A 12,115-nucleotide genomic window follows, 5' to 3' on the forward strand; every position below is an offset into this window, starting at 1 on the left:
TGAAAATAAAATGGCAGCCATCCACACTTTCTATTCTCTCCTCATCAACAATGTGCCATGACATTTAAGGCTTTGCCATTGAATCTATGAAAGCTAGTCAACCCTGTATCCATTTGTGCCCTATTTTCCACATTGTAAGAGATATCTTACACTCCAGTGCCTTGAAACCCGTACAGGCAGGTCTGATTCAGTGTCTGAGTGGGATCAGGATATTGATCCAACCAAGATTCATGGCATGCTGGGTAAACCCAGGGTGAGCAACGCTGGCACCTGTGCCAAGAGATGTGAAAAACAGAAGGATAGTGATGTGTAGTGACTGATGACAACAATGAATGCTCTCACCATAGTTGTATACTGCTGACTATTGCTGCTATAGCAAATACACTAATGATCTAGTAATTATGAGCATGATGTCATTGAAGAAGTGAGAAAAAAATTCACAGACATTACAGACATTACTTTGAACTAAACAGGCCAAGTCTCCAGAGAGATTCAGTGCAACTTAGAATACATATTTAATAAGGCATACGCGTCATGGAGACTAACTGCATGGAGCTAACAGCAATGTTTTAAAGCTGTTCAGTCAATGAGTGTGGGAGGCCACTGGAATGCATTGTCCTCCCAAGCCTTTTCTACAAAATCACATGTAATGCCATGTGTTTTTCTGATGATTAAAGTCACATGGCTGTGTTTTAACAAGGTGACTGTACTTTCAGAGACAGCAGAGATCTTCAACAGAACCTTAACAGGAAAAGAGGAAAGTAGGAACGATGACAAAGAAGAAAGACTGTGGTGTTTTTTATCTATGCAAGTGACAAAAACAAAACGTACATTTGCATAAAAAAGATATGGTGAATACAGCACACATGCACAGGCATATGACAGCATCTAGTGTTTCTTTTTATCAAGTGAAGTCTCAAAATTTATGTCCGTTGTGGCTGTAAACACGAAGCAGTGAAGCATTGTTGCCGCTCCCCCAATCTCTACATCTATTTAGTGAAAGCTGTCCTTATGTATGTGTGGTAAACATACAATTCTGAGGCTGACAGTCAGGGATTAGATCCGTGCTGTGGTGCTGCTGATGTGAGGAGGCGTAAGAATGCAATACTTTGCAATTCATTGTGTTAGCCCATTATAGATCTGGCAGAGTGAGAGGGAAACCTCTCTGCTCGAGTCATGTTTCCATATTGTGTCTTCACGCTGCTGTTCAGAAGGTGCTAAAATATGTGTTACTGCAAGTGAGCTTAGCACATATTGAGGGAGTACTGCAGATGGAAAAGCCAATTTAGGGAAAAATTGGTACATTTTATTCTACATCAACATATGAAGTAGTTTCAAGGGAGTCCATCTTCTTAAGTGCAATATTACTTTTTCCAATATCGTGTGCAATATTACTTTATATTACTTTTTCAATATCATTGCCAATATTAACTTTCAATATGCAAAATATATAATATTACTTTTCTATTTTAGTTTACTTCTTTGACTAAATTTATCTTACTCTATATTACTTTTATTGTCATTCTATTATATCTGTTATTCATTTTTTGTATTCTATTCTGGTGTTAGCATTTACTTCTTATAAAAAAGAGAAAAAGTCCTAATACAGAAGTCTTTGTGTTTGAATTCTCATTCATCATGTAAAGTATCATCCTGATGGGAGAGAAGGACTCTTTTTTAGTCTTATTTTCCTGTGGTGCATCGCCCAAATCCTGAGAAAATACATCTTTATATAAAAAAAATGTATGAAGTATCTCTATACAATAATAAAAGCTCAAACAACTAATTGTGCACCAGCAGGTATGAATTCTCATTCAGTAGATGTTGAACTGATCAATGTTAATAACGATGAGGCGGTGTGGGCTGAATAATGGCAGATGGTTGTAGTAACAGAGCCGGTGTAAAAGCAGCAGCCAGTAACTGTCCTTCCAGGCGTGGCTTTTGTCCGTTGGGGTTTATTAGCTTGCTGTAGCCCCTGAGGCACTAGAGCTTCCATCACTCATGGAAATGACTCTGATTAATCAGCTGAGTGCTGGAGTGTGCAGGGTATGCTGGAGACTGGCGCACAAAGAGCCGGTCCTACAGTAAATCATGCTTGTTCACAGTGGGCTGCACCTTCATCCTCACCACGCCTCTCCTGCTCGCTACACACTGCAGTGGGCTCCCTCCTCCCTGGCACATACAAAGCTTTCCTAAGCACAGATGGGAGAGTGGGGAAAACCCAACGTTTCATGCTGACATCTAGTGGAGTCCAAAACATGTGATTACGCAAGGCTCATATCTATTAAAATATATGGTAATGATTTCATTTTTGGATTCCATGCGTAGCACAAAAATATTCTGCTGACATAATTTGCTATGAAGTATAAATAACCACACCATCAATGATAATCAACAAAATCTTCTCATTCAGGACAATTAATGCTTCACCCCACAGCTTATCAGAGTGTTATATTACTGGACGGTTTCAGAAAGCATGCAGCCGTAGACAGCGCGCCATCTGGGCCATGCCTTCGGTTGACAGTAAAGGCACAGAGGCAAGCTGGATTTCTGGAATGACGAAGAATGGATGGTATTTCTAAGAGGGGAGCTGCAGAGGATGGAGGCATGTAACAATGTGCAGTGATCTGTCTCCTTTTAAAGAGGACGGTCACAGCAATGACACTGGACCTTCTGATGAAGTGGAGAATCTCCTCCTCCCCCTTCTCTCACAACCTTTATGTTCACATACTGCACAGTACTGGCTCGTAGCCTCGACTCATGCACACAGTATCTTTTCTGGTAGGATACTTACAGCCGATTCTCAGATCTTGAAAGTGTCTGGAGGTAATCACAGTGAGAATGCTGTCAGTCAGAAATCCTGAAATAGAAAGAAAGGCATATCATCTTTATTGCATTTATTTGAAGCTAGCTATGATTTAATTTAAATCCCTGAAAGAAATTTGGCGAAATAGTGTCAAATAGTGTTGATTTAAGGATCCATTTAAAGGCAGGTAAACTGGTATATCTTTGACATTAACTTGCACTCCATAAAGAAATCTGTGTGATTAGCATATCTCAATTAAAATGATCAAATAAGGATTAAACAAACTTTCAATTTGCACACTGCAGAACCTTGTTACAGCAAAAATCATTTTGCGCCAGGGGAAGAATATTGATAGCTGTCTCCCTCCCACATAAACAAGCGGATATATGCCTGAGGCAAACTATTTTGATTCACAAAGCTGCGGGACAAATGAATTATTCCTGACAGCTATCCGTTGCACACTACAGCTCACCAGTTATTGAATTAATTCATTGTTGTTACCCTAGTACCACCCTAATGACTGTCTTTTTGAAAAATGTGTTTGACCGTGATATACCCTTTCCTGACAGCTTTCTAAACTGCCACACAGAATTTAAACAGAGCATTCAGTTCACAAGCGTCATTTTGCACATTTCTATCACCTAAATATCAACACCATTTATAAATATTTTAGCATATCGAGGCATCACAGGCAGGTATTGACAAATGAACGCCACCACACTAATGGCTGAGTAAGACAAATACTACAATCTAATCCAAGCAACACATCTTCCATGGTTTAAAACATTTTAGCAGAATAAAATCACCTTTGGTAAAAAAAAAAACTCAAATATTAAAGGAGGAGTTTAACATTTTGGGAAATACACCTATTCGCTTTTTTGCCAAGAGTTAGATGAGAAAATTGACTCCGCTCTGGTAGCTGTCCATTAAATATGAAGCTACAGTCAGCAGACAGTTAGCCTAGCTTAGCATATACACCGGAAACAGGGCAAAACAGCTAGGCTTGCTCCCTCCAAAGGTTAAAAAACCCTACCTATCAGCACCTCTGTACTGTAAAGACACTAAGTTGTGGCTTTACAGGAGGTTATGCACTGCACTATACTCTAAGTCACTGTCTTAGCAGCATACATTTGCCAGAGACTATCTGCTGTGTCCTTTAATATGCTTGCTAATCACAATTTGCTGATGAGAGTAGTGAAGAACTTTTACAATCAGTCAAATTCCATCCATGTCCTTCTGTAGACCTTTGAGGATATTCTATTTGTGGCCCAATTTCTTTTTCCTATTTTGGCAAAACAATCAATTTCATGACTCACTGGACTTAATTGCTTTATTGTAATTGTATCATGAAAGACATCCACAGGGAGAGATAACTAACTTCAATTTGTGCACTTCAGTGAAGGAAAACAGTTTGCACAGTTTAAATCAAACAGCTTCTCTTCTGTGAATTATATGTCTTATATATGGATTTGGCTCTTCTAAACATGCTAATACAGGCAAGGCAAGGCAAATCAATTTTATTTATATAGCACATTTCAGTACATGTAAACTCGACGTGAATTTAAAGTGCATATAGCAACTAATGACATGTAATTATAATAAATAAAACACAAGAGCATACAACACAAACACCCACCCTCCAAAACACACCACACAATCATCCCAAAGAGACACACACACACACACACTCACACACACACACACACACACACACACACACACACACACACACACACACAATAAATAATCATAAGCCTTAGAAAACAACATTTACTTCTGAATGCGGACATAGAAAGAGCTCGGGTCATTAGGCAATTTATTCCAGAGAGATATCAGCTAGAAGTGCCTTCACCAGATCTGGATTTTATTCTAGGTAGGTCAATAAAGCACCACCTTTGCTTCAAACACTGTAAATAATACATAGGTATAAGTTGATTAGGTTGTTGTTTAGGTAATCCACCTAAGAGAGGTGTTACAGTAATCTAACCTGGTTGAGATGAAGGTATGAATCAGCTTCTCAGAGTGAGATTAAGATATAAACCCTTTCAGATATGTTTTTCAAAAGATAAAACGTTGTCCCTGTTAAGCTACTGATTTCAAAGTGTGACGTTCAAATATGATAAAATATGCATTTTGTTACTTTACTTGGATGTTTAAGCCTAACAGTACAGAAAACTGTATGTGCAGAAACTGACAGTAGAAAACTGTATCATCACATTTATGTGCTGAAGGGGGAAAATCTCTCTGTGCTCCCCTGAGTAATGAGAGTTTAAGAGGTCTACCTATGAGCATGATTTGTGACATTACAACTAGTTTAGAGCCAATTGTGGTCCAGTATGCAATTTACATAAGTATGATGTGGAAACTTGAAGCCTGCAGTGCATGTGCCTGAATGGATTTACAGTGAAGTAGGAGACAGCAATCTTTCATAGATTCTGGATTTTTTAATGAGGCAATTTTTAGGTAGTTATCTGAATGTTTTTGTGGAAAAACCATAACAGACACTAATTACTAATCCAAGTCAAGTATTTTTATAAGTCTCAGAATATCCCAGCAGGGGATCTATAAGATCAGAGTAACTAATAATAGCTCAGAGGCTCAATGTGTTCCTGAGGCAGTGATTTTAGATGTGAATAAATTTCCTGTCTGTTTTTTCAACCCACTACTTTCTACTAATTTCTTGACATCCAGTAATTTGTATCATTGATACAGTTTACAAGTTTGCTTACAGGACTAAAATCATCAGAAGACAGAGAAATGTAAAGCTCTGTGTCATCCACATACAGTATGTATAATAGGATACGTTACTGTAGGTTTCTTTATAATGGTGCCAAGTTGGAGCATGTACAAATTAAAAAAGCAAAGGTCCATGAATTGACCCTTGAGGAACCCCTAAAAATTTTTTTTTAGTTTCAGCTGATTTAAATTTAAGATTTAAAGCTAGGAGGGAAATATAGAAAGCCCCATCAAGTTAGTTAAGAACAGGATCTACCCAGGTTGGTTTCTGGTCGATCGGAACTGGTTTGTATGACATTTTGTCTGAATACATCCGTGTTTACTAAGGCTGTAGTCAACAAAAGAAAATCTTGGTCGACTGAAATCGTACATAATCTTCAACTAATTGATCAGTCGCGGGGGGAGGGAATAATCTCTGTTTAGCGTTATCAGGTTAGGCTAACCCATTGTTGCTGACTTGGAAGCTAACCCCCTTTACTTTTCTAGCACTTTTCTTGGTCTTGAGAAGCCACAGCATTTATTACCTGACACAGTGTAGTCTATACTATACATTTACTGCCAGACTGACAACTTACTGCTAACCTTTTCCTCTGCTCTGCTTGCATTCACCATCACTTTTCTGATGCTCGTTCTTTCCCAACAGGTAATATTGTTTAAATGCAAAGATAATAAATATTTTTAGACAGTCTCTCCTGGAAGGCATTTATAGTGTTGCACTCAGTTGTTGACATTAAAAGTGTCTGGAATGTGAGAAGAGATCTAGAGAGATGAGTTAAAACCCTGATGACTTTCTTGCCTCTGCACAGCTGGCCAATCATGGCATGAAGTAGGTGTGAATGTCAAATTGTCCGTTTGGGACAACGGCCCTTCACAGCTTCACCTAATCTGACCTCGGAAAGGTGTGGGGGAGCAATTTCCGAAGCAATTCGACCATCCGACAAGCACTTTTGATGGAGTATACCTGCTAAAATAGATACAATTTTTAATCATTGTAAATTTTAAGGTCAGTGGTCACTCTGATATGGGCTGTTTCAGTGCTGTGCTTAGATATTAAACCTAACTGGAGCACATCATAAACACTGCGGGTGGAAAAGTAATTACCCAATTGTTTATATACAACTTTTTCCAGTATTTTGCTAAGGATGGGGAAGTTTGAGATTGGTCTGTAGTTCCTAATTATAAAAGGATTTAGGTTATTGTTGATAATCTTCAGTATATCATGAGAGAAACACAGAAAGAAAGACTTTAACAGTGTAGTGGGGGAGGCAGTCAAGTGAGCAGGCGGAAAAATATAGCTGCTTGATAACTTCATTGAAATCAGTTAATGGGAGAAATATTATACAATGATCTATTTATAGTGCATGGTGTGAAGGAGAAGACCAGCCGGAGGCATTGTTGTTCGATATTGCAATACTATCTCTAATAGTAGACACTTTCTTATGAAATAAATGAGCAAGTTATAGCTCATTTCCCCATTGAAAGAGCTATTTAAGTAAGTAACACCCTTGAGATAAATCTGTCATACGATCCTGCTGATGCTATTAAATTTATGCTGAGAGGAACTGTTCTCTATACCTCGTGCTGGTAACCTTTTTTAATCTAGCAGACCCAACTCAAAGTATTTCTAAATAAGAGGGCTGATGCAGCACAATGGAGAATAATTTTATGGTAAAGGGAGGGATATAGACTCTGGACTCTTTGGGTTCCTACACAGTGAAATACCTCTAGTGCTCCTGGAAACACTATGAAACTGTCAAAGTGAGTTGTTTGCAGCTAGCTGAGGGACAGCCATGACAGGGAAGAGAAAAGCAGTGCTTCAACACTGCTTCACAGTGCAGCACTCTGAGAACACGAGTGGCATTTTCTTCATGTCATATAGAAAGGTCAAGTGACGAGGACTGAATTCAGAATCAAAAAACAAAAATATTCAGTTAAATGTGATTTGAAACCTTAATGTAAAGACGTCTGCCCTGTCATATGCTTATATATTAATACTAACAATCATATCATAATCATAATAACTGTAATTTATAACTTCATACACAAAATGCAGATCATATTGCTTTACAAAACGAAAAACACATAGTCACCATAATCTCACAACATGAGGACAAATATAAGGTTAAAAAAAAAAAAAAAAGATTTTTGAAAGATCATAAATTGGCTAGCTGACAGGGGCGACAGGCTCTGACGTGCAGATTCTCAGATACAATCACGTTAAAGGGAATTGCCTCTCGGTGAACATAATTGGATCTTTCCCCTACCTATTTATGTCCCCGAGGGACCAAACTATGTGGAGGAAAAACGAAAGGGAATTTAATGAAGACTCTGTTCTTTGATTTCCATTACTGGTCCATGTCAGTGAACCATGCAGGCAGTGGATTCATATCAAAATGAACATCGATATGCCAAATCACTGAAAGTCAGAACTAAGGTGTCACCAGATGTGAAAGAAGTCCTACAGTTCTGAAATATTTCTTTACCTTGTGAACTATAGGTCTAAATAAGTACAATTGTACTAATAATCTACAACGACATAACTCTTTAAACACTGCACTAATTCATTAGCATCATCAGCCTGAACCTTGTATGAGTAATGAATAGACCTTTCTTGGGTGATACAGTGAAATAATATCATGTTGTGATATGAGACTATGGACATTTTTGGCATATTTTGCACAAAATCATTTTGGCTCTCAACTTATCATAATATTGTGACATACAGTAGTTTAGATGTTGTCTTTAGGTTGTCTTAAATGCTGCATTACAGTATATATAGTTATGACCAAAATATAATCACAAATCTAATCAAAGTATGAACATTTCTGTCAAAATCTTTTTCATTCTGTCAGCATCCCTCAGTCCAAGCAGTTGACACATTTTTTTGAGTTTTTGGGTGAAAATCATTCCTGAAGCACAGCACTAGCTGTCTGTGCTGTTTTATTGACTCTATCCACGACTGTGAGCTTTCTTCTAATATTCCAAACTGCTAAAATCACACTGCTGTCCAAGAGAAAGGACATTCTCTGATTTATGTTGCCTCTTATTCCCCATTTGGTCTCTGTTTGATGAAGAGGACCATGTAGCCCAAACAACTGGAAAAGTCACTCAGCACCAAACTGCAGAGCCTTTCCATTCTTTAACAAGATTACTGTGCAGCTTCTCAGACAGCACTTGAATTGCTGAGCCCCTGAGGATCCCATGTTTTCTTTTTCTCTCTCTCTCAGTCTCTCGTTCTCTCTGTCTGTGTCTGTCTCCAAGACACGTGGCTCTCCATGACTGTTGCTCCGACTCAGCCAAGGGAGGGGCGGATTCATGTGGGGCAAAGGAAGCCTACAGGAGACTTTTGGGGGCTCTCAGCTGCCCTGCGCTCTCTGGAGCGTAGCGTATGAACACTGGAAGAAGTGCATGTGTGAGCGAAGAGCTTTCCACGCAGGAGGGATCTGGCCCAAATTTAATCTCTCTATTGTGAGGATGGAGGGTTAGAGAAAAAAAGGGCCGCGCCTGCTGAAATCCCACTGGCAGTGCTGCAATGCAGGGGTTTAACATAGAGCCAGAAGGCAGGCGAACACATTAAAGAACCGGTCCTCTGATAACACAAACACAAATACACACATTTTCACACAAACACGAGTACATACAGATGGACGAATGGATGCACACACGTACACCCACGAAAGCCCATTTGATCTGAGATAGCTGCATAAAGAGTGTTGGACAGGCAGGACAGATTGATTTCAGGATCACAAAATGCTGTGAAGCCTACACTGAGGTTTATAAAGCAGATCTTCTTTAAGCAGGGTCATGTGTAATATCTTAGTGCTCAGGTAGGTCAGTGATTTACAGCACTGTCATGAACGGTCAATCCAACTCAGATACCAAAAGAATGAAAAGGTAAATAAGGACAAGAAAGAGTAAAATATTAATTTAAATGCACATTATGTAATTTCTGCTGCTAGGGGTCTCTCATTCAAAACAATTACAAAAGATGGAGTTTGATGACGTTGTGAAGTAGCATGGGATCATGGGTTTTGTTGTCTTCATCAGTGAAGCTTCTACCAGTTCCTTCAGTATTCATTGTTCAGTAGGTTTTTACCATGATTCGAATTATCTGCTGAAGTCTCCTCCTCTCCAAAACAAACGGACCCGGTAATTAAACCCGGTAAAAATACAGAATAAAGCAGTTTCACATTTAAAATCAGTGTTTCTCCCACATTATTCAGCAGACACAGGACGTCCAGAGGGGCTACGAGCTGAGCTGCCACTAACGTTTGCTCAGTTTCTCTGATAACTTAAGATCCAGATGTCCGATGACTAAAATCCTCCATCTGGTTAAAATATATAGTTAAAAACGACCGAGATCTAAAAAGCGTACTGCAAAAATGTGGCTTAAAATTGGATAAAAAGTGAATTTATGACAGCTTCTGGCAACAACCCAACGTCAACGCCACTGACAGGCAACCAAATGAAATGGACCATTACCTTGATTAAAATTACAGATTTCTCTGGGTTTGAAAACTCTTGGAAACATTCAGGATAAGTACTCAACTCAATAAAATCTATAACATAGGTCTAGTCGTTTTCAGACATTTTAATATGGAAAAGTTGCACATTATACCTTTAAGAACCTATGAGGACCTGAATTAAAAACCTCCACGTCATAACTGGAAACAGAATTGGTCAATTTGCATATCCTGGGAGGTTATGCAAAAGTTTATTGTCGGCCTGCAACTAATGAATATTTTCATTATTGGTTAATATGTTGATTATTTTCTTGATTAATCGCTTTATCTATAAATGTCAGGAAATTGTGAAATGCTTAAAAACAGTCAAAACCCAAAGATATTCAGTTTACTATAATATATGATAAAGAAAAGCATCAAATCATCACAGAAAAAGAGGAGCTAAAATCAGATCATTTTTAAAAGTTTTGCTTAAAAAAATGACAAAAACAATAATTTGATTATTAATATAGTTGCCTATTAATTTTCTGTTGATTAACTAATTGATTAATCAAGTAATCGGTGAAAAGTTTTTTGTGGTGAAGGTTTTCATTTATGAGCACATCGCACCATTTGTCTGAATATGAATCGAGGTGGCGGCTGCTGTGGGCTTTATTGTTAGTCCATACAGTGTGAGAGGTGAAGAACATGATGGGTGGTTGCCAACATGACAGATTGCTGACTGTGGGAGTCTTTTACAGTCAGCAGAAACAAGCGATTGATGGCACTTTGGCTCCTTTATGCTCTGATACAGCCAGTACAGAGACAAGAGAGAGAAACAGTGTTGTCCATCAAACATGCCCTATCTTTAAAACAGCACTCGACCTATTCAGCATTGCTCTTCTATGACATTGTCGGACTCACAATGAACAGTTTTTTTCCTCTTTTTACAAGGATCAAAATCAATGCAGCAGAACCAGAAATATTGTCCTTGTCGAAAGCTGGTGCAGTTCGGTCGGAGATTCAAAGCTGTAGTGGCTAATGTAGCCTCGAGATGCTAAGAGCGAGCTACAGAGGTTTGGTCATTGTCAAACTTGTAGTGTTCAGCCCCGACCGACATTGACTCAAGTGACATCACATATGCACGAGTACTCCCCAACACTTGTACACAGACTTTGATGTGTGAAATCAGTGGAGTTTACCTTTAAGTATTTCATTTACTGCACATTAAATAATATTCTGTGATTGAATAAGAAACTACCATTACTGTTAATGTACAGGATTTATTAATTTCTCATGGCTGACATTGTTGATACTTATTTATGACAGTTCATAAAAAATGGCTCTCTTGAAAAGAATCACTTAGCCTTGGGCAAAGCCTCTGCTCTCCACGCTGTGCCCGCTGCTGGTTTATCTGTAAGCCCACCAAGATCAAGCTGTCATTATGTTGACCTGCAAAGTATTTGAGTGATTGAAAATGGCCCCCATGACAAGGAAATATGATCCAACACCGTTTGGCAGACATCTAGCCCCGATGATTCGGGATTAGCCTGCATTAAGCCTAGCAGCGATCTTATTCAATTTAGAAGCTCAGGTTAGAAAACAACTATGTTGGGCCACAGATCTATCTCAGCTAAACTTAAAATGGCTGCATCAAATCAATCTCAATGTCCATCCTGGCAGCAGTTAAAAAGTAATTGCTCCATCAGCTGCATGACACAGCATAAACACCAACAAGAAAGATTTTGTTTTTTGCGCCATTTTTTTTTATTCTCCTGTCTTCACATCTTTTTAGGAAAACGATGATCTTACTTCACTTATTTGAACCAAGTGCTATTTTTCACAAAGCTGCTGTCCATAAATCCTGGTGGAGAGCGCCTACTTTCCTCCGGCTACTTGCTTCACTGGGAGACAAGACCTGTGTTTATGTGCAGAAATAAGGCAATTCATCATCCAGTCCCAGCGAAATGGTCAACAACGGGGACCAAACAGCACACAATTTCAGAATAATTGTTTCCCTCCTTGCCTGCCCGGTGAATGAAACATAACACTGCAAACAATACTAGACAGAAAGAGAGATTAAATACATGAGGAAATAATGAAATGCATCAATTTACTTTCTGCCCCTCAG

General features: G+C 38.7%; 1 protein-coding gene across 1 annotated transcript in view; it reads right to left on the bottom strand.

The window, feature by feature from the left end:
• Positions 1-12,115, bottom strand: part of LOC121895920 (synaptotagmin-2-like) — a 59,092-nt gene that overhangs the window by 28,790 nt on the left and 18,187 nt on the right. Inside the window, exon 3 of the mRNA XM_042409465.1 lies at positions 2,795-2,860. The gene's annotated coding sequence lies outside the window, so the exon portion shown is untranslated. The remainder of the gene's footprint in view (positions 1-2,794; positions 2,861-12,115) is intronic.

Source organism: Thunnus maccoyii, chromosome 4, assembly GCF_910596095.1.
Source record: "Thunnus maccoyii chromosome 4, fThuMac1.1, whole genome shotgun sequence".
Taxonomy (NCBI): domain Eukaryota; kingdom Metazoa; phylum Chordata; class Actinopteri; order Scombriformes; family Scombridae; genus Thunnus; species Thunnus maccoyii.